Below are 20,690 nucleotides of genomic sequence, written 5' to 3' on the forward strand. Positions count from 1 at the left end.
GTGGGGTTACAGAGGCAGATGATGGGTTCACCAACTGAACCCCATTGTTCATTTAGCTAAGCAAGTAAAACTCTTCTGAATCTAGTTACACAATTTTTAAATATTTACAAGCAAGTACTTGCATTACTTTACAGGCAAGTACTTGCATTATCTACAGTGGATGCGCTGCATTGGCTATTTTATAGTTTTTTCCAGTGTCGGTCTTCCTCACTGGTATTTTACCACCTCTGACAAAGCAATCTTTGATTAACATATTGGAATTCTTACAAACTTGACGCAGTTGAAAGGAAAGATTCTGCCTATTCCTGGTAAATCAATTTTTCACGGAAACAGTGGGTTTTCTAGACCCAGAAGCTCTGATAAGGTCTAATCTTCACGAACAACTATGTAATTGCACAAGAATTTTCCCAATGTTTTCAGTAGATACTTTGGTACCTCTTCTGTGTGCTGCTTTGTTTTCACCTGCTTGCTTGAAGTTTGTAATTCAGCTGGTCCCGTAGTTCCTTAACCACGATGTTGACAAGGTCCGCTCAGTTGGTTTCAAGGGAAAATTTCGTGAGGAAATAATGACAGCAGCTAGGAGTTTTTATTGGTCTGATTCATCTTGGGAGAAAGTTTGTTGCAATTGCAAGGTATTAAGTGGGTTTTAAAAGCTGGCAAATATTCTCTCCAATTTTTTTTTAACCAACCACTTGGGCTGGACGGTAGAGCGACAGTCTCCCTGCATGCAGGTCTGCGTTCAATCCCCGACCGTCCAAGAGGTTGGGCAACATTCCTTCCCCCCCCCGTCCCATCCGAAATCCTTATCCTGACCCTTTCCCAGTGCTATGAAGTCGTAAGGGCTTGGCGCTTTTCCCTTATTTTTCCCTTTCCTATTTTCTAGTGGTTTCAATGGAATTCAGGTTTTAAACTTTGAACTGAAGAGAGCTTAGTTTCATGTAGGAAAAGATTAACTTCGTTGGCCAGTTCTTGATTTTGGGAAGTAATCCTGAGTTTATAACTAATTATTCAATACATTTTTCACAATATACAGCATCAGAAATACCTAAGCACAACTGCACTAAACAGATAGCAACAATGGTAAATGTTAACAAGTCTGTGATTATATATAAGAGCCTTCTGTCTCATAGATATTTTAACAGGAACCAAATGTTTGATCATCTTGCGACTTGGTCCTGCAGGCCCTAGAAGACATAGAGACCGGAGAGGCGTAGCGAGGCAGCCAGGGCCTGGGTGGTGCCGGGTTGACCCTGTGGCGCTGAGAACATGGTCCAGGGGTTGCCAGCGCTGACGTTCCTCTCGTGAAGTTCTCGAATCAGTGTCTCAATACCCTCGCCTGCAAGCATTAGGAGACGTGAAGGCCAAACCTGGCTATGTCACACATCTAAATAGCAACTTATATCAGAGAAATACAATATGGATTAATTAATATTTTGCTGAGATGAGCAGCACGTCTGGTTAATTTGAAGTATATAAACATTATAGCTTGCATTAATCCAAACCAGTGTGCTAAAATTGATCTGGGTTAATCAGGACTCATAATAACTTGTTTAGTCAAAGGCAATGTTGGGTAATCAGTGCCAAGAATTATACTAGACGCATCTCAACAAAGTATACTAATACAATAATAATAATGATACTAGAGGCCAAAGAAGAGCATCAAGGAACTCTGGTTGTTCTGGAAATGCATCAAAATATATACGTACTGGTGAGAAGAGTACAAAGGAAGGTCAGGTCATCATAGTGCCCACCTCTGGAGTGAGGACATAATTGACTTATCAGATCACAACACCATACAAGGTTGGGGTCGTCATCTGTGAGGTCACGGTGGATGGTCAGGGAAGCCGATCACCTTCGTATGGGAGAGAAGACAGGGCGGCCACATCCATGCTGGTCGGAGCTTCCAGGGTAATACCTGAAGACGTGCACTACTGTACATTCACTGCCCAAGCTACTGAGTTTCTGCGATAGAACAAGAAGGCGATGGCATCTTTACTGCTGATTTTATAGCATGGAATTTAAGAAGATGTTGAAGAGAGCTTTAGTGAAAAGGTTTCTTTAGCGACATGAGTCCTTTAGGGACATGTGTTCTTCAGCGACATGTGTTCTTCAACTACACGTTGTAACACCATAAATGGTTGTATTTAATATTTCAGCTAGGAGCCACACTCACATTCACAACGAGTGGCTTTCTATTGTAACCACTTAGACCCTCGCATCTTGGAATATATTTATATGGCCAACATGAGACTAGAGTTCAACAGCTCTGGGGTCTTGTCTAAATAATTCACTCGCTAATTATCGTCCATTCAAAGTATGTGGTTAAGTCCATTAACACTTTATTATCACATCCTTTGGTATTGCAAGGACGTTCTTCCCCGCCCTTTGGCACGGGAAACAGGCCTTGCAATGTCTCCTCACAACAGCGTCCATTCCTAGCCAATAAAAATGCTCCCTCATCCGGCTTAGCGTCATGGTCCATCCCAAGTGACCTGCGGGATCCAAAGAGGGCGCAAGCTCTAGCGTCTTGTATCATATCATATTAAATAAATATTCAGATATATCATATCAACCGGCACCCGTCTCACACCGCAGGCCCTCCGAATTGCTGTGGCTCTCCAGCTCGCTGCCCCAATCCACACCGAATACAGGTGTATTTGTGGTGAGGCAGTAGCCGACAGGTACGGACGGCATGGCCTTCTCTGCCAAAGGACAGGAGGATGGCATGCATGACACGGCGAGGTTAATGACATTATTAAAAGAATCCTTACTACAGCCGGTTGTCCAGCAGAGAAAGAGAGAGAGCCCCGTTACCTAATGTCCCGCAACTCTGATGAGCCTGTCGGTCGCCCAGATGGGATCACAGTGAACCCCTGGAAGAATGGTAGCGTTGAGGAGGGATGGGGATCAAGTTGTCAGCTCTGGGGAAATTATTTATTGCCCTAGTGACTGATGAGGCTAGTGACTTGCCTCCTCTTGCAGGTATGCCTAAGCAAATATTGCCAAACAGGAGCAAATTATGCCATATACCCCCTTGTGCTCAAATGTCGTATATATGTATAATTGTTCCAGCTGTAATGCTGGATATATCGGGAGTTCCATTCGGAACTTTAAGAATAGGATACTTGAGCACCGGGGATTATCTTTTAGGACTGGATTACCATTGTCTAAACCAGCATTTTCGGAGATTAGAAACCATTGTTATGAGTTTGATCATTCTCTGCTGGAATCTGATTTTAAAATTCTGGACACTTGTATAAATGGCCAGTCAGATTTGAGAGTAATGGAATCCTTATATATAAAGGAGCTGCGGCCTCTGTTAAATAGCAACCTTTCAGCTGTTCAATTGTACACTGTATAGTGCACAGTAGGCCCTGTAATTTGATTTATAGTTCATTCTGGTAGTTTAATTTTATTATAATTTTGTTTAGTTTACCATGTCTTTGCCCTTTCTTACTTATTTCAAGTCTTGACATTGTACATTATTATAATCTTTTATTTAGGATATATAATACATTTTTTGGTATTTAGTTTTTTGAATTTTTGAGTTTTTATAAGTTTTTGGTTAGTACTTTATAATTGTCGTTTATTCTGTTTGTATTTTATATACATTTTTTGAAGATTTGTAGTCATTATATGAATATTTGTTATAGTGTTTAATATCTATGTGTTAGGTATCAAGTTTCACTTCTGATCGCTTCACGTAAGTTTAATAGAATATTTTGTTTTAGTAGTTATAAAATTCATCTTGTAGTTTAATGGATTTTAAATTAGCTTTTATATGTGACAGTTAATAAGTTTTATTTGTATTGATCACTTTAAGTGCGCTTAAGTGTTTTGTTTTTTAAGCATTTCCCTTTCTTTGATAGGCAATTATATTCAGTATGAGTTCTTTGTTTACCAGTTATTTGATTGTGATTTCTGTTTTTTCTTTTAGATCTGATGATGAATACGAGAAGTATTCGAAACGTTATGAATTTTAAAGTAAAGAATCTGAAACAAGATGTTCAGTATATCCCTGGTTTTCCTATTCATCTTATATATATATATATATATATATATATATATATATATATATATATATATATATATATATATATATATATATATATATATATATATATATATTTTTAGGGGTACCACCACTGGTTTAATTAAAGGGACCCACATCCTCAAAGAAGAAAATAAATAGTGTTCAGAGACGACCTTGTGGATTCTCACTGAATTCTTTAATCTTTTCCTCTCCTACCACCCCTGTTATTTCTTTTTTTTATTTGATTTTATTGCAATGCTACAGTTTACAGAAAACACACACTTATATAACAATATACCACTCAGTGTTCGAAGACCTCGTCCAGTTCCTCGGGGGTCGGGTGCGTACCCAAGATACAGCACGCATTTACCCTCTGAACAGCGACACAGAGGCGCTGGAACATGAAACTGGCCGCTCTTGGGTTTCAAGTCTTCCCAATGAGTTCCTCGCCCAGCTCCTTCAGGAACTTAAGTGCACATTTACCCCCGGCGCCCAGAGTCTCGGAGCCTATCGGCACGAACCTTTAACAACGTTCCAGGTCCCTGTACTTGTTAGTTTTCCGGGTCTCCCTGAAGGTGGCCGCCCCGCCTCCCTCAGCTGTGCTGCAAGGTAGATAGGTATCAGCCAATGTGGATGCACACGTGTAGTCCCACACGACCTGTTTACCTTCCCTCCACGGCTGCAGAGTGACTCCATCTGGGCGTTTTTGGCTGTTGTCAGGTCTGCACAACTGAGGTTCCCTTTGTGCTGGGCACCCAGCTGAAGCCAAACTTCTCTTGATGATGTCATTGACTGCTTCATGTCTGGCAATCTTTTCCTGTGTCTTATAACAGATGAGACCATGGCTGCCGAATTGGTCTGCCCGTGCATGGCCGCAAATAGACCGGTGTTCGGTGGAGATAGGGGCGGCAAGGCGCAGAGCAACACCAATACTAAGGGTCCGATGGTCCAGGCGGGTACCCAAGGCGGAATTAGGGACTGCCAACAGGAAGTCCCCGGCATGGGGCGCTTGCACAGCTAGAAGACGCGCTTTGTTCTTCCTGGAAGCTGCCTCCAGCAATGATGTGGCGATGTTCTCCACTATGGGGTATCCCATTTGGACTGTTTACAGTCATTTAGAAAAGTCGGTCGAGGATGAGAGTTGACAAGAGTGTCCCACTGACCGGCTCCTTCCACGAATTTGGGATCATGAATCCCAATGGAGTCTCTTAGGTATTCCGGTAGTATTTCCTTAACTAATTCACCTGTTGCACTGGTCGAGGATAAGAATGCCGGCAATGCTGTGTCGCCTTGCGAATACCTATCACCCCGAGTCTAACTGGGAGCGTTGCTTGGTCCCATTGGTCATCTTGCAGGGAGAGGTTTAACACTTTCACGGTTATTGACCTTAGGAGTGTGTCATATTCTGTTAATTTTGGGCTGTCGAAGGAGGAAGCACATCTTAGGAAATAGGTCAGTCTGGGCAAAGCCAGGCACCTTGTGAGTAGGTACAAAGCATCGTGGGCGTCCAAAGCCCCTATTCTTCCCTCCATCCTCCTCAGGTCGTTCAGCTTTTCTTCGAGGACTACCTCAATGGCGCTCGAGCCCAGAGGTGCCTCTAGCAGCACACTGTCGGTGGGAGCGATCACTTGGGCTCCTGGCAATATGATTCGCACTGCATCTATGGTTGATTGGCTAGATGAGATGATTTCACAATTTAATGGGTTTAGGGTGAATCCTAACTCCTCTCCCTTAGATTTCACCAACTGTAGATCTTCTAGCAGGGACTCCTGTGTCCCTGCCAGGGTGCCATCGTCCAGGAACCAGATGGTGAGTTCGCTGGTCAACCTGCTTGTGACCTCTTTAACAGCCATGAAAAAAAGAAAAGGGGCAAGTGGGTCTCCCTGCTGGACACCTTCTGCAGAAACAACTTCATGTTCCCCAAACAGCAGCGTCGATTCCCTACTGAACCCTGCTGAGACGAAGGGGAGTAGAGAAGGAAAGCTTGTTCGAACTGCTTCCAGTACAACATCGCTTTTTACCTGGTTGAAGGCATTTTTAAAGTCTAATTTAATTAATGCCTTATTTTCTGGGAGGTGCTTGATATAGACTCGTGTTGCATGAGCTGCTGCTTCACAGCCATGGGGGACACCAAGACCTAGTTGATGGGGTCGAAGCATCGTCGCAGCGTCTATGCTAATTTTTCTGACAGCTGCCCTAGCAACAAGGCGCCGAAGTGTGTTACCCACGGCAATGGGTCTGACGCACCATCTTTCTTCTTGAGGACACAAAGGGATGCTCCAAAGAAAAAGGGTTTAATTGTATCTGGGATCAACCCAGAGAGGCAGTCGTTGACAAACTTCGTGACCTCTGACAATAGTGTCTCGGCAACTTCTCCGAGAACTGGGTTTACCATCTCCTTGAGGTGCTGAGGTCTTACTCCAGTGTATCCCCCTGCCGAGCCTGGCGGAAATGACATGATGGCTTTGTATACCTCGGACGCCTGGAGGAATAGAGGTCCCATGTCTGGGACATTTGTGTCCTGAGCAGTGGGTTCCCACGGTACTCTAGGAGGGTGCTTCTCTCTCAGCGAGTTGGCGGTAGCGGTATTTCTAGGGGCGATTGTGTCTTCGCTGGTAAGTAACCTAATTGCCCCTACTGTGTTGCCCTCTTCAATATTTTTGGTCACTTGTGTTCCTAGTTTAAAATTGTCATTGGAACTCTTGGGTCTGCCACGACGGTTTTTGCGTTGAGGAGGGATGGGGATCAAGTTGTCAGCTCTGGGGAAATTATTTATTGCCCTAGTGACTGATGAGGCTAGCGACTTGCCTCCTCTTGCAGGTACGCCTAAGCAAATATTGCCAAACAGGAGCAAATTATGTCATGCTTTGATGGTGGCTGCAGCATTAAGATTTGCAGACCGTTCATTTACTTTCCTAAAAGGTCTGTATATTTCCCTGCTGCAAATGGGCGCGCTGCTTTAGGAATGTGGGGAAGAGTTCTGGTGGTGGATGCTTTGATGACCCCAGGAGGTCATCTGATGACATGATATATATATATATATATATATATATATATATATATATATATATATATATATATATATATATATATATATATATATAATATGTATATTCACAAACAAAACAACACCTACAGGAAAAAACTTTAAATATGAACCTATCCAAAATTATCAATTACTATACCTATCGCTCATAATCAATCTTTATTCCCTCAAAACTCCATATACATATATATTGAGCCCCGGTAGTACAGTCGGCTTCGTTCTCGACTCACAATCGGGAATTCCAGGTTCAAATCCTTGGCACGACATAATTGGTTGGACCACGTTACCTATCACCTGATGCCTCTGTTCCCCTAACAGTAAATAGGTCCCCGGGAGTTAGTCAACTGTTCTGGGGTTGCATCCTGGGGAGGATCAGTATCTTGAAGGGGGGGGGGGGAACCTCTGTATAAGCCTAACATGTATAATACACACAGAGATCACACTAACGTGATGCATCAAATGAACAAATCCACAAGACATAGCTCGGGTGCAGGGGGGAGTTGTGTAAAACCCTGGTTTATGCCTCGGAGAGGCTACGGGATCCAGTAAGTTCAGTAGAACTTCGGTTTCAACATATTTAGCCCTGTCATAGCTCAGTCGATTAAAGCAGTGTCTGGGATGCTCCCGGACGCAGGTTCGAATCCTCGTCACGGCCCTTGTGGATTTGTTCATGTATAATACACTGGCTATCTGTACCTCGACACAAATAATGATTTAACTAATTATTCGGCAGCACTAGGCTGTTGAATGAGGCTACTTATAATACAACTCACACTTAAACTCACTTTAACAACAGCTATAAACTGTTTTAGAAAAGATTATATCAACTGTTCGGTGTTTGATCTGTTGACATGAGGTTCTGTTAAACCATTCATCAAAGAACCTTGTACAGTACTTGGGTGATTAGTAACAGAAATATACAACAAACTACTACAAAGAATATAGAACAACTCAACGTACCTCTCTAAATTGGTGTCTCTCTTCTGCGTTTCTTGTAGTTTTATACGGAAGGTCTATAAGTTATAAGAGGAAAAAAATTATTGTGATGCATATATTTATATGTATATATGTATTTTTAATTTAATCCTGAAGACAGCATGTATCCAAACAATGATATATTAGGCATTACAAAATAATACTGATATAATGCGACACCGAAAACTATACAATAATAAACAATACAATCCTTATCCACCTTCAGATATGTGACCAACGTGAAACTGCCTCTTGAGAGACCTCTGATACAGCTTAATCTTAAAAAAATCATGTCTGTATAGCGATACGGTTATCTAGAATCTATTTTTTTCAGCAGGTAGCTGTTATTCTAAGGCATAGATATTGCTACCTGGCTAATTCACTGTGTGTACGTTCGATTCTATCTGTCAGTGATGTTGCCTCTTGAGACGGGAAGATTTCTGTTCTACCTCTTCCAGTGGGCAAGCCACCTAGCACTCCACGGGAGGACCTACCTGGTTGCTACCACTGGCACTTCTGACTCTACCTATGGTGATAGCGTGGTCACCCTTGAGTTTGTTGACCTCGGTCACTTCTCGTGGACTTTCGTGTTACTAAAATTAATATCCCCATACTGGAGTGCAGATTCCTATGGCATCACATCATCATCGTGGATCTGGCATGTGGTAGTCTCTAGTAGATGATCGCCACTCAATGATTGCTCACCAGCATGGCACTGAGTACATCACCAGCCCAGCAGAACCTGTGCTGGATTCAAGGACATCACCGGGCCTCACGCACAAGAGGCCAAATTTAATCACTTAAGTCTTCCTTCATAATGTACCTCAGGTCTGCCTACAACCAGAATGATTCCAGATGGTCAAGGAAGTAAGTAATTATCAATAGAAGGCACCAAACCGGGAAGGCTGTGTAGCACCATCAAATGTACGGGATAATCAGAGGGCGCTAAATATCACCAAAAATGCCAATACGAGAACAAAAACGCATAAGGCGAACGATATCAAAAGTATCCGAGTCGCCAAGAATTCTATCGAGGGACAAGCGACCGCGGGGGATAGTCGGAAAACAAGACACACGCTCGTCCTGGAAGTCAGGACATTCAACAAGGATATGCACGACCGTAAGAGGGACAATGATATTTGGACAATAAGGAACAGGGCGGCGCTCTATTAAGTGACCGTGAATTAAACAGGTTTGGCCAATACGTAACCTAGCCAGAGCCTTGTCCCACCGTTGGTTAAGGTGGTAGGAGGAAGGCTACTGGGACACACAACTCTTAAGAGTACCCAGCTTGTTACCAATAACAGAAGACCAACAACTCTGCCAGCGGGCAAAGATGGAGGCATGAATAACTGGGTAAAAGTTGGAATAAGGAATACCTTTATGGGAGATGGGACAAGTGCGGATAGCGTCCTTAGCAGCAGCATCTGCACGCTCATTTAAAGAGACACCAACATGGCTGGGAACCCAGCAAAACGTAACCGACTTAAATTTACTTTAGATAAGAAACAGCCAATGTTGAATCTCGATGACCACCGGGTGGACCGGATTAAAGGACCCTAAAGCCATGAGGGTACTACGAGAGTCAACTACCACCATGAAGGAGGATTGACACCGGAAAAGCAGGAGATGAAGAGCATAGAGAATAGCATAGAGTTCTGCTGTGAAGATGTTAGCCTCCGGAGGAAGGTGACACATATAAGTGTAGTCAGGAAAAAAACAGAGTAGCCCACACCGTCAGCAGAATTTGACCTGTCGGTGAAAATGGGAACGGAGTGGGAGTGAGAAGAAAAGTGCTCAAGGAAGAGGCGTTTCAGAACTGTAGGAGGGGGGTAAAAGCTATTGTGATGCGGGTCAGAGAAGTACAAAATTTGGGAATGGGGACCCTCCACGGGGGCAAGGACGAAACAATACGAGAAACATTAGTAATACTAACCGAAAGAGAATCTTGTAAGCGAGACAAACGGACAGAAAGAGGAAGGTGGTGAAGAGGTACAGGAGGGGCAAAAGTCAAAGCACGATACCGGCGAGAGTGAGGATGCTGTAAGGATCGTGCAAGATAGCGAAGACTGTAGCGATTACGGCGATCCTGGAGAGACAGAAAGCCAGTGTAAGCGTACAAGCTGAGGGTAGGAGTTGAACGAAAAGCACCAGAGCTGAGGCGCAACCCAGTATGGTGCAAAGGATCAAGACGGCAAAGAGTAGGAGAAGCAGAAGAGTATGCAGGGCAACCATAATCGAGCTTAGACAGGACGAGAGAGGAATGCAAATAGAGGAGCGTGCGCATATCCGCTCCCTAAGAAGTACGGGACAAAACCTTAAATAGGTTAAGGGTCCTTAGAACATTTCACACGAAGGTAAGAGACACAGGGCGACCAAGACAAATGAGTGTCAAAGAACAACCCCAAAAGCTTCGTGGAATCTTTGTACTCAAGGGGATGACCATAAAGTGACAAAGAGGGACGAAGAACAACCCACTTCTGAGTAAAAATCATGGCACGAGTCTTAGTAGTAGAGAACTTGAAGTCATGATTGGTGGCCCAAGATGACACGGCATCAATCGCAAGTTGAAGCCGCCGTTGAAGGAGAGGCGAATCATCACCCCGACAGCAAAGAGTAAGATCGTCAACATAAGGAGCGGAGAAGATGCCAGAAGGAAGGGAGGAAAGGAGACCATTGTGGGCAACCAGAAAAAGAGTAGTACTCAGAACACTACCTTGGGGCACACCTTCATACTGCCGAAAAGAAGCAGAGATAGTGGCACCAAGCCTGACTCAAAAGGTACAACGAGAGAGAAAGCTTTGAAGGACGAGAGGGAGATTACCACGAAGGCCAAAAGAACGAAGTTGGGACAGAATATGGTATCTCCAAGTCGTGGCATAAGCCTTTTCCAAGTCAAAAAAAAGACAGCAACAACGGAGGTCTTCGCAGCAAAAGCAGTACGAATATAGACCTCCAAGTTCACCAGGACATCAGTCGTGCTGCGGCATTTGCGAAAACCAAATTGAGAAGGAGAGAGGTGGTGGTGATGGTGTACCAAGAACCACATCAGATGGACATTTACCATACGCTCAAACAGCTTGCAAACACAACTCGTGAGAGCAATAGGGCAGAAATCCTTAGGGGACGTACCGAGAGACCTTGGTTTCCGAATAGGGAGTACAACGGCATCGAGCCAGTCCTCTGGGACGGACGACGACTCCCAGACCTGGTTATACAGATTCAGTAAATACTGAGACGTGCACAGAGGGAGATGGCGAAGCGTCTTATAATGAACGTCATCCGAGCCCGCCGCCATAGATCCGCAGAGGGCCAGGGTAGACTGAAGTTCAGAAAGAGAGAAAGGATCGTTATATTGAAGGCGGAGATGAGTGTGGAAATCTAAAGGATAAGATTCAAGAACAGGCTTACAAAGAAGGAAGGATTGAGGAAGATGAGAACCAGAGCTAACAGAAGAAAAGTGGGAACCCAGTTCAGCCGCGACCTTCACTGGATCCGCCACAAGAGTTCCACGGAGGTGGAGAACCGGCGAGACATCTGGAACGAACTTGCCCGCAATCTTACGGATCTTCTTCCAGATCTGCGGTAGAGGAGTATCGGACGTAATGGTGGAAACATAAGATTTCCAACTCTAACGTTTAGCTGTACGGATGGTCGTACGGGCCACCACACTTGCCTTCCAAAACAGAATAAAAGAATCAGCCGTCTGTCCGGCGGCGGTATTTTTTCCAGGCTGCACGCTTACAGCGGACAGCCCGAGCTCAGTCCACATTCTACTAGGGAACACACTTCCGTGTACCCCGGGAGGAAGAGCAAGGGATAGAGCAGAGGGCAGCATTGAAGACAGTGTCATAAAAAAGGAGGAGGTCGCGAGGAAGAGGCAGAGAGGAGAGGTCAGAGAGAGTAGCAAGGAGGGTGAATAGGCACCAGTCAGCCTTGGCAAACTGCCACCTAGGGAAGGAAAGGGGAGGGTGGAAAGAGAAAAAGGAAACAAAGATGGGGAAATGATCACTGTTATGGAGGTCATCGAGAACCTGCCACGTGAAATCTAAGTAAAGGGACGACGAGCAGAGAGAAAAGATCAAGACAGGAAAGGGTGCGAGTTCGAGAGTCCACATGAGTTGGCTCACCAGAATTCAGAAGAGATAGAGAAGAAGCGAGGACAAACGGTTCAAGAAGATGGCCTCGGGTGTTTGTCAGAACATCACCCCAGAGGGAATGTCGACAGTTGAAATCACCCAAAAGGAGCACTGACTCTGGCAAGGAGACCAGGAGGTGCTTAAGATAAGGAAGGGAAAGAGGGACATTCGGAGGGAGATAAACGGAACAGACTGTATACCATTTGCCCACAAAAATACGGGCAGCAGAACAATGGATAGGTGACGGAAGAAGTAGGGGGACGAAGGGAATATCAGAACGAATTAAGAGAGCAGTAGAGTTATGGGCCCCAGCAAGAGCTGGGAGGGGGGGAAGAAGAAAGGAATAACCACGAAAGTGACTAGGACGAGCACCAAGCATTGGTTCCTGGAGACAAACACAAAGTGGTGTAAACTGTGTAATTAGAAGTTGGAGTTCATCTGAAGTTGGCATAAAATCCACGCATATTCCACTGAAGAATAGACATTATCAAAGAGAAAGGACATAACAGAGAACAAGAAATAAATAAAGGTAAAGAGGAACACAGTTTATTAAAGAATCTCAAGATCAGGATCAGTGTCTGGATCAGGAGCAGGGTCGGCAAAATCAGGGTTAGGGGGCATGGGTAAACTTAGTAAGGAGAGAGGGAAGGGAGTGAGAGAACAGACCAGAGGCGGACTGACGGGGTCCAGAGGAAGAGGAGACAACTGAGAGGGGCAGGCAAGGACAGTTGGAGGAGGGGGGGCAGAAATCAGGGAGTGCACCTCAGGAAGGGCAGCAACAGAGAGGGAATCGGGGGCGGAAGAAACCTCCATATCAGACACAGGGGGTTCACCACTGAATTGGGAGGGGATGTAGTGACAGAGTAAGAGGGAGGGGGTGAGGAAGAAAGTGAAACCTTCTTACCCGCTGGAGAGGAGCCAGGCTTACGTTTCTGACTCGAATAGACAGGTGTTCCAGTAACAACGTACCGGGCGACAGACTCAATGGTCTCAGCAGGAGAAGAGGAACGAGAGCGAACAACACGAAGATTGCTGGGAGGATGATGGATATCAGCCTGGACAGACAGGTGGCGTGGAGGGTCAAGAGACTGGGGGGAGGGTCGGGAAGAAAGAGTGGGAGGAGATAGGGAAGAAGACAAAGGAGATATGGTGGACTGGGTAGGAAGGGGGGAAACCCCAGATGGAGAACCGGGAGGGAGACTATCCAGGACAGAAGGCAAAGGAATAAGGGAGGAGGTGGTGGGTGTGGTCGGGTTTAAGGCCTGGAAACGGTTGTGAGACTGAGGGAGACGGGAAGGACGAGGAGAGGTAGAACGCAACACACGAGCGTAGGAGATGCCCGCAAAAGGGGTGAGACGACGAACTTGGCGTCTCGCTTCAGGAAAAGACAGACGATCACGGTGCTTCAAGTTGAGGACGGCTTTCTCGAGTTTGTAGTGCATACACGAGCTTGAGAAGGTAGGATGGGCTTCACCGCAATTGAGGCAGCGAGCCTGGGGAGAAGTGCACTCGGACTTAGAATGACTATCGTCCCCACACAAGGGGCACAGATACACAGTACTGGTGCATTTAAAGACACCGAACCCGAACTTCCAACACTTATTGCAAAGTCTAGGAGAGAGAATGTACTCCTGAACGGAGCATCTGGCACCAGCAAGAATAATAGAGGGGCGGAAGGGCCCTACTATCAAAGGTGATTTTTACAACTCGAAGGGGCTGACAGCGACGACCACGAGGGGGTCGAGTAAACGTGTCCACCTGGAGGATAGAATGGCCTTGGGCTTCGAGGATATGTTTAATATCCTCATGGCAATCTTTGAGGTCCCGAACACCAGTTGCAACATGGTGTGGGAGGAGAACAGTGCCAACACTGGCATTTAACTGAGCGTTTTTGGAGACCCGAAGGGGGGTCTCTCCAATGCAGAACAAAGCGGCTAAGCAAGTAGCTGCATCATGAGAAGGAGCAGCGACAACAGGCGTACTATAACTGGTGGAGTTAAAAGTAACAGAGGCTTCTACTGAACCAAAAAGGTGTTTATGGAGGGAGAAATCGTCAGGAGGAGTAGAATCCAGATGGTGGAGGTCAAAGTATTTAGCCCACGTAGCGGGACCAAACAAGGCATTGTAAGTACTATTACGGGAAGGGATCATGCGAGTGCGGCCGTGGCGGGGACGGCGTTGAGAATTCCCCAGAGAGAGAGAGAGAGGGGGGGGGGATAAAAGTTGCTGTAGTCACAAAGTGAGACAAAGCCATGCCAGGGGACGAGGTGGTCACCACTGGAGGCTGGGGAGTCGACCCTACCGCAGAGGAGGGAGGGGAGCTGGGGGGAGTAGTCAGGTCGGCGGGGCCCAGTGCAGCGAGGGCTACAGGGCCTGGTCTTCCAACACAGTCCGACTCGGGGGCTTGGTCGCCCACCCCACGAGCCTGAGAAGGAACAAGGGAAAACATTGTCAGCCATGAAAAAGAGGAAAAAACTTTCAGTCACGAATGTACCCCCACACCTACCATGGAGCCACAATTAGAGGCAGGACACCCAACAAAAAGCTATCGCCAATCTTGCCGGGGCCCCCCAGGGGTGCGTCGTGAGTATACACCCCACAAACGCCACCTTAAGAACCGTGACTCCGTCGAGAGCGGGGTTCAGTAATGAAAGGAGGATTGACAATAAAAGGTTCCCCTCACTCGTGACGTTAGGTACTACAGTTCTACGGGTGCAAGAATATGCCTCCTCAAACACCCGGGCGTCAAAATAGAAGAAGTCCAAAGGAATAATCAAAACAAGCAAAAGGTCGGCAGGAAACGACAAGCAGATAGGAGAAGAGGGGGGAGAAAAACGAAACAGAAGGAATAGGAAAAGGGGTCCAGCAAAATTCGCGAGGACAGCAGCAGGACCACAAGGCTACAAAAGGACTGGGGACCGCCCTAAGGAGCACCACACTCCGACAGCCGCCCACCAAGCCCCTCCACGAGTTGGACAGGGAGGGGAGATGGTCAAGGAAGAATCTAACAAGTTGTTAGTTGTGTGTGTTGTGAGACGTACTAATAGTTTCTGAGCCTTCCAACTGCCTACGGTTGCCAGGACAACCGCAGAAGATGTCTTTCCTTGTAGGAATACAGAGCCCTAATGTAAGGAAACTTTTGGACCAAAATCTGATCCCACACATTCAGGATTTCTTTAACGAACTGCAAGGAGCGAACACTTTCTCTAAAATATATTTAGTTTGAGCATTTCACCAAGTCTTGGTGTATCCTGCGTATGTCCCCAGAATAGCTAGTACTATATCTTTTGGCTAGTTTAAAATGTTTTCGATGCCATTTGGCCTCTGTCAAATAGTCCAGACATTCCAACATTTCATTGATCAAGTCATCAGAGACCTTTTCAAGTGCTGTGCCTACATTAATGCCTCGTCAGAGAGAGTCCTTCTACAGTTGAACATCGGCAACACCTTCTGCTACTCACTCACAGCTATGGACTCCAGATTAAGCAAGGTAAATACATTTTTTTTAGGTGCCTGAGCTCTACTTCCTGGGTCGCAAAGTACCTACTATTGATATCCTGTCATTGGTGAAGAAGAATGAGGCTCTACAAGAGTTCTCACGACCCGCAACTCCTAAGAAGCTATTTGAATTCCAGGGTGTAGCGAGTGTTTATAAGATTTATCTAATACTTTTCCAACATCTCAAAACTTTCGTTTGGATTGCATGGGGTAGGCAGTCATGAAAGGCAACAAGACGCCGAGCAAGTGTTCGCTAATCTCTAGCAGCTAGTTGATCTAAACCTCCTTGCCAATCCAGTGTTCTGTACACCAACAGCCTCTCTACCAACAACTCTGATACTAATATGGCAGTAGTCTTACAATATGTTCATTAATGACATATTATATCCAATTACTTCCTCCATGATACACTTGACCTCAGTGGAGGCAAAATACAGTACGTTCCAAAGGGGAAGAATTAATTACTCAAAACTTTAGTAATTTTCTATAGGGACATTACTTTCAGCTCCTCGCCAACTACTCCCAACTGACTTAACGATTTGGTGGTCAAGGGCAGTTCCCAATCACTGTGAGTCACTGAACACTAGAGCAATATATCCCAATTCCTGGCTTGGTAAGGTAACTATGAGAAAGCTCTAAGTTGATATAACTGTATAGTACTTATAAGGATATGAGAACAAGGAGCTGGGATATAAGGGAAACTGTATATACCGTCGCCACTGCCATTTCTCGACCTAGTTGGTGTGCCATCCTCCATGTGACGTCTCACATTTATTTTGCAGAGGTTACCAGAGCGCTGTGGTATGAGCGCGTACCCCCAACACCTGTGAATTCTCCCTCAGCACTTTACGTCAGTGTTGTACCCATGCTGAAGTCCGAGGATACTGTTACTTAAGACACTTCTCTCATTGGTGTCCTACAGCTGTACATACTAAAGACACATTGTTAGAGGAGCTTCACGGCTGTCCACTCCTTGGCTAACCTTGGCATCCAGAATACGTCGGGCCTCCTGAACAAGTAGGTGGTATGACCAGGAATCATCATTGATGTCCGCTTTTAATGTTAACAATCAAAGATGCACACAACCACACAGATGCCGCTGCAGTATTTCCCGCGAATGTCTGTCAGACTTTAGATGGTTCATGAAGAGATCAGCGGCCCTCTTCCTCAACATGGAGGGCGCTTATACAAACTTCACCTGGACCCACCACGTCTCAAGATGAGACCAGAACATATGGTGGAGATGAGGACAGAGTTGGTAGTTCTTAGTTTCCTCACTGGTTCAGTCTCTGGGATTGGAGCTTCCACAGCAACGATTATCTCCGACCAAGGATTGTAATTCGGGTCACACTTATGTTAGAAACTGCAGTAGTTCCTGGGAGCCGCCCACAACCACACCACAGCTTACTGTCTTCAGTCTAACAAGATGGTTGAACAGTTACCTCCAACTGAAAGTGGTGTTGTTGCCACAACCAGACATAACTGTTTGAATTGCCAACCTTTGAACATCTGAAAATGGCGCCACTCCTACTCTCCGCCTGTCCAAAGTTTCTCCCACATTATGTTACCAATGAAAACAAGTCACAAGTCCATCATCACTCCCACTGGAGCCTCTTGCAGAAGTAAACACTTTTGTATTTTACTACTGCTACCACTGTGACATTGGGGGGGGGGGGGGGTTCCTGTACTACTACTGACACACGTGCGGACCCCTGAACCACCACGGTGACGGCACCTGCCATGTTAACAGGGAAAGCTGCAGATACAGTTCTGGCCCAACCTGTACTACCAACTATGCTGATGATCAACTCAGGAGACCAGTCAAGTACCTGCCTGCAACTCAACCAGTCACACGGACTGAAACCACACAGATATAAATGCAGTACAGATGTGCAAATTCTTCCCGTAGGACCGGGAGCCGGTCGGCCAAGCGGACAGCACGCTGCACTTGTGATCCTGTGGTCCGGGTTCGATCCCAGGCGCCGGCGAGAAACAATGGGCAGAGTTTCTTTCACCCTATGCCCCTGTTACCTAGCTGTAAAATAGGTACCTGGGTGTTAGTCAGCTGTCACGGGCTGCTTCCTGGGGGTGGAGGCCTGGTCGAGGACTGGGCCGCAGGGACACTAAAACCCCGAAATCATCTCAAGATAACCTCAAGAAGGATCTCTGAGCGGCGTTGATTCAAGGTCGTCCCAAAGCACAGCTGTAAATCTGATGGCATTAGGAATTCAAAATACTAGGCTTTAATCAAATTTAAAATAATGTAACCATATTAGCATATATTTCATTTAATCTTTATAAAGCACTGCTATGTATTTAAGTCTTATTTAAGTATTTATTTATGCTCTGCTCTTATTTATAAGTGTTCAATACTATACCACAAAGTAACACTGATTATGTGAAAGGTTTAGTTCAAAAGTTTGGCTAAGTATAAGTCTGTACCTTTAGGACCACATATGAAGGGCAATGGATCGAACCACGGAAACATTTTGGCCGGAAATTTTCTCTTGATTAACTCTGAAAGCAAAAATAAATAAATTGATAATGACCAGAAATATTTTTTTTTAGATTCAACAGAGCAGAAGTTGTTAAACACATGGGGGCAAAATTTCCCCGAAGCGACCATACGAGTCATAAATACTCATACTCCGTCTAAGTAAAACAAAAACAAGCAACACTTAGTGGACCAGCCAGAGGCTTAGCGCCCGCGCAGTGGACCAGCCAGAGGCTTAGGGCCCGCGCAGTGGACCAGCCAGAGGCTTAGTGCCCGCGCAGTGGACCAGCCAGAGGCTTAGGGCCCGCGCAGTGGACCAGCCAGAGGCTTAGGGCCCGCGCAGTGGACCAGCCAGAGGCTTAGGGCCCGCGCAGTGGACCAGCCAGAGGCTTAGTGCCCGCGCAGTGGACCAGCCAGAGGCTTAGTGCCCGCGCAGTGGACCAGCCAGAGGCTTAGTGCCCGCGCAGTGGACCAGCCAGAGGCTTAGTGCCCGCGCAGGAATATCCTGCGAAAAAATAGATAATATTAAAGAAATTACCTTGCTCTGAAATGATAATATCAAGAGTTATTATTAGCATGTAATTGCAATATTTAAAGAACAATTTTAAAACCGTAAATGAAATGAAGTTAGTTGAGGAAGCAATAAAGGAAATGTCTTTATGTGCTTGGGAAGGTTATCTTGAGATGATTTCGGGGCTTAGCGTCCTCGCGGCCCGGTTCTCGACGAGGCCTCCTTTTTTGTTATACACACCCCCAGGAAGTAGCCCGTAGCAGCTGTCTAACTCCCAGGTACCTATTTACTGCTAGGTGAAAATGAACATCAGAGTGAAAGAAACTTTGCACATTTGTTTCCGCCTCCACCGGGAACTGAACCCGGAACCTCAGGACTATGTATGAATCCAAAGCGCTGTCAGGCCCCCTTATAACACTGGCCTGGGAAACACTCCTTCTGGGAAGAAGAAAGGGAAGGGAATTATCAGGAGAAAGCGCCAAGCCATTAGACTATATAGCATTGGGAAGAGGTTAGGATAAGGATTTGGGATGGGACGGGGGGAAAGGAATGGTGCCCAACCACTTGCATGGTCAGGGATTGAACACCGACCTGCATGAAGCGAGACCGTCGCTCTACCGTCCAGTGCAAGTGGTTGGAAAGTGTTTACAATTTCATCTACGTTGGTCTCATTTTCCTAATTGTAACACTTCCCCTACAGGAGTCAGCTTGAATTAATCCCGTTAATGACCAGGAAACTGTGCAACATAGCTCCGAGACATAGCGGGGGCCATTTTAACTCAATAAAGCTAAATAAAAAAGTTTTTGTCACTTCTAATATGGTTAAAATGTATTCCCCTGATCACGGGATAAAAAAAAAATTGTATATGACTGACTTCGGCCGTCATATACAAGTCATATACATATACATATACTTCATATCATATACATATACTTCGTCATATACATATACTTCGGCCTGAGTTGCTGTGGAGGTATATGTAGATATTTATATGAATATTTCCGATTTGTTTTCACTCTTTTTATATCCAGGATTATTCAATGGTGTGTCATTTGAGAAATTTATGTAATAAAATGAGTGAAACATCAGAATGCTCAAATATTCGTCTCGTAAATATGCGGACTATATTAAGTGCCTATAGCACAATATAGCGCCACACGCTAACCAGCAGACGAGACAACATACGTCCAATGCAGTACAAACATTTCCCAGTGTTGTGCTGGTGTGATACAGTTGGATTAAAGTTTGCCAGCAGGCCTGATAATGCCGCCGTCTCTGTGGCTCTGTGATATAATACGAGCTCACTTCCAGGCTGTGTCGGTTGTTACCCTTTGGTCAAGTTTTTTTTTCTTTTTTTTTATAAAAAAAATACACAATGTACAAAACAGACAATAGCAGAACAACAAATCATAAATACAAAGAGCACAAATATAACAAAATACGGTAACACGGATGCAAACTAAACATACCCAACAAAAACCAAGAAAGAAAATATGATACAAGGCACAAAATAAGAAAACACAGAAACGGGCACTGGAGTTAACACAAGAAACAGAACGTTACAAATAAATAACACAAGCTATAAATAACATAAAACATAGTCACATCCACAAAAAATCGTAAGTACAGAAATACAGAAAGAAAACACACAAAACAAGCCCAGCCCAACAACCCAAACACAGGTGCAGAATAGTACATAACATCAACAGGCCTCCTAAACCACCAATACAGAGGCCAAATTACAAAGCTACAGGAAACAACAAAAAATAAATACAGAAAAACAATGAAACACATAAACATGGAAATACAAAAAAGATAACAAAAAGACAGAAATGTTGCACACATAATAAAGCATTTCCACAAGGACAAGAAAATAAACACACGCACACAAGCGACATACACAACAACACCGCCCGCCACCCGAACACAATACACGGGGCGAGCGCAACGACACGAGAAAAATAACACCAAACACCCACAACTGCACACAACC

The 20,690-nt window shown here is 45.2% G+C and overlaps 1 long non-coding RNA gene across 2 annotated transcripts; it reads right to left on the bottom strand.

Annotated features, from left to right (window-relative positions):
- Positions 1–993: 993 nt before the first annotated feature.
- On the bottom strand, positions 994–18,213 carry LOC138351248 (uncharacterized). Of its 2 annotated transcripts, XR_011222387.1 has the most exons (5): positions 18,134–18,213; positions 17,742–17,902; positions 8,040–8,092; positions 1,707–1,962; positions 994–1,336 (listed from the first exon to the last, which is right to left on the bottom strand). It is a non-coding gene; the product is annotated as an uncharacterized lncRNA (long non-coding RNA). The 2 variants fall into 2 exon arrangements; XR_011222386.1 differs by lacking the exons at positions 8,040–8,092; positions 17,742–17,902; positions 18,134–18,213 and having other exon boundaries at positions 1,707–2,425.
- Between the last annotated feature and the right edge of the window lie 2,477 nt (positions 18,214–20,690).

This window comes from Procambarus clarkii, chromosome 49 (genome assembly GCF_040958095.1).
Source record: "Procambarus clarkii isolate CNS0578487 chromosome 49, FALCON_Pclarkii_2.0, whole genome shotgun sequence".
Lineage (NCBI taxonomy): Eukaryota > Metazoa > Arthropoda > Malacostraca > Decapoda > Cambaridae > Procambarus > Procambarus clarkii.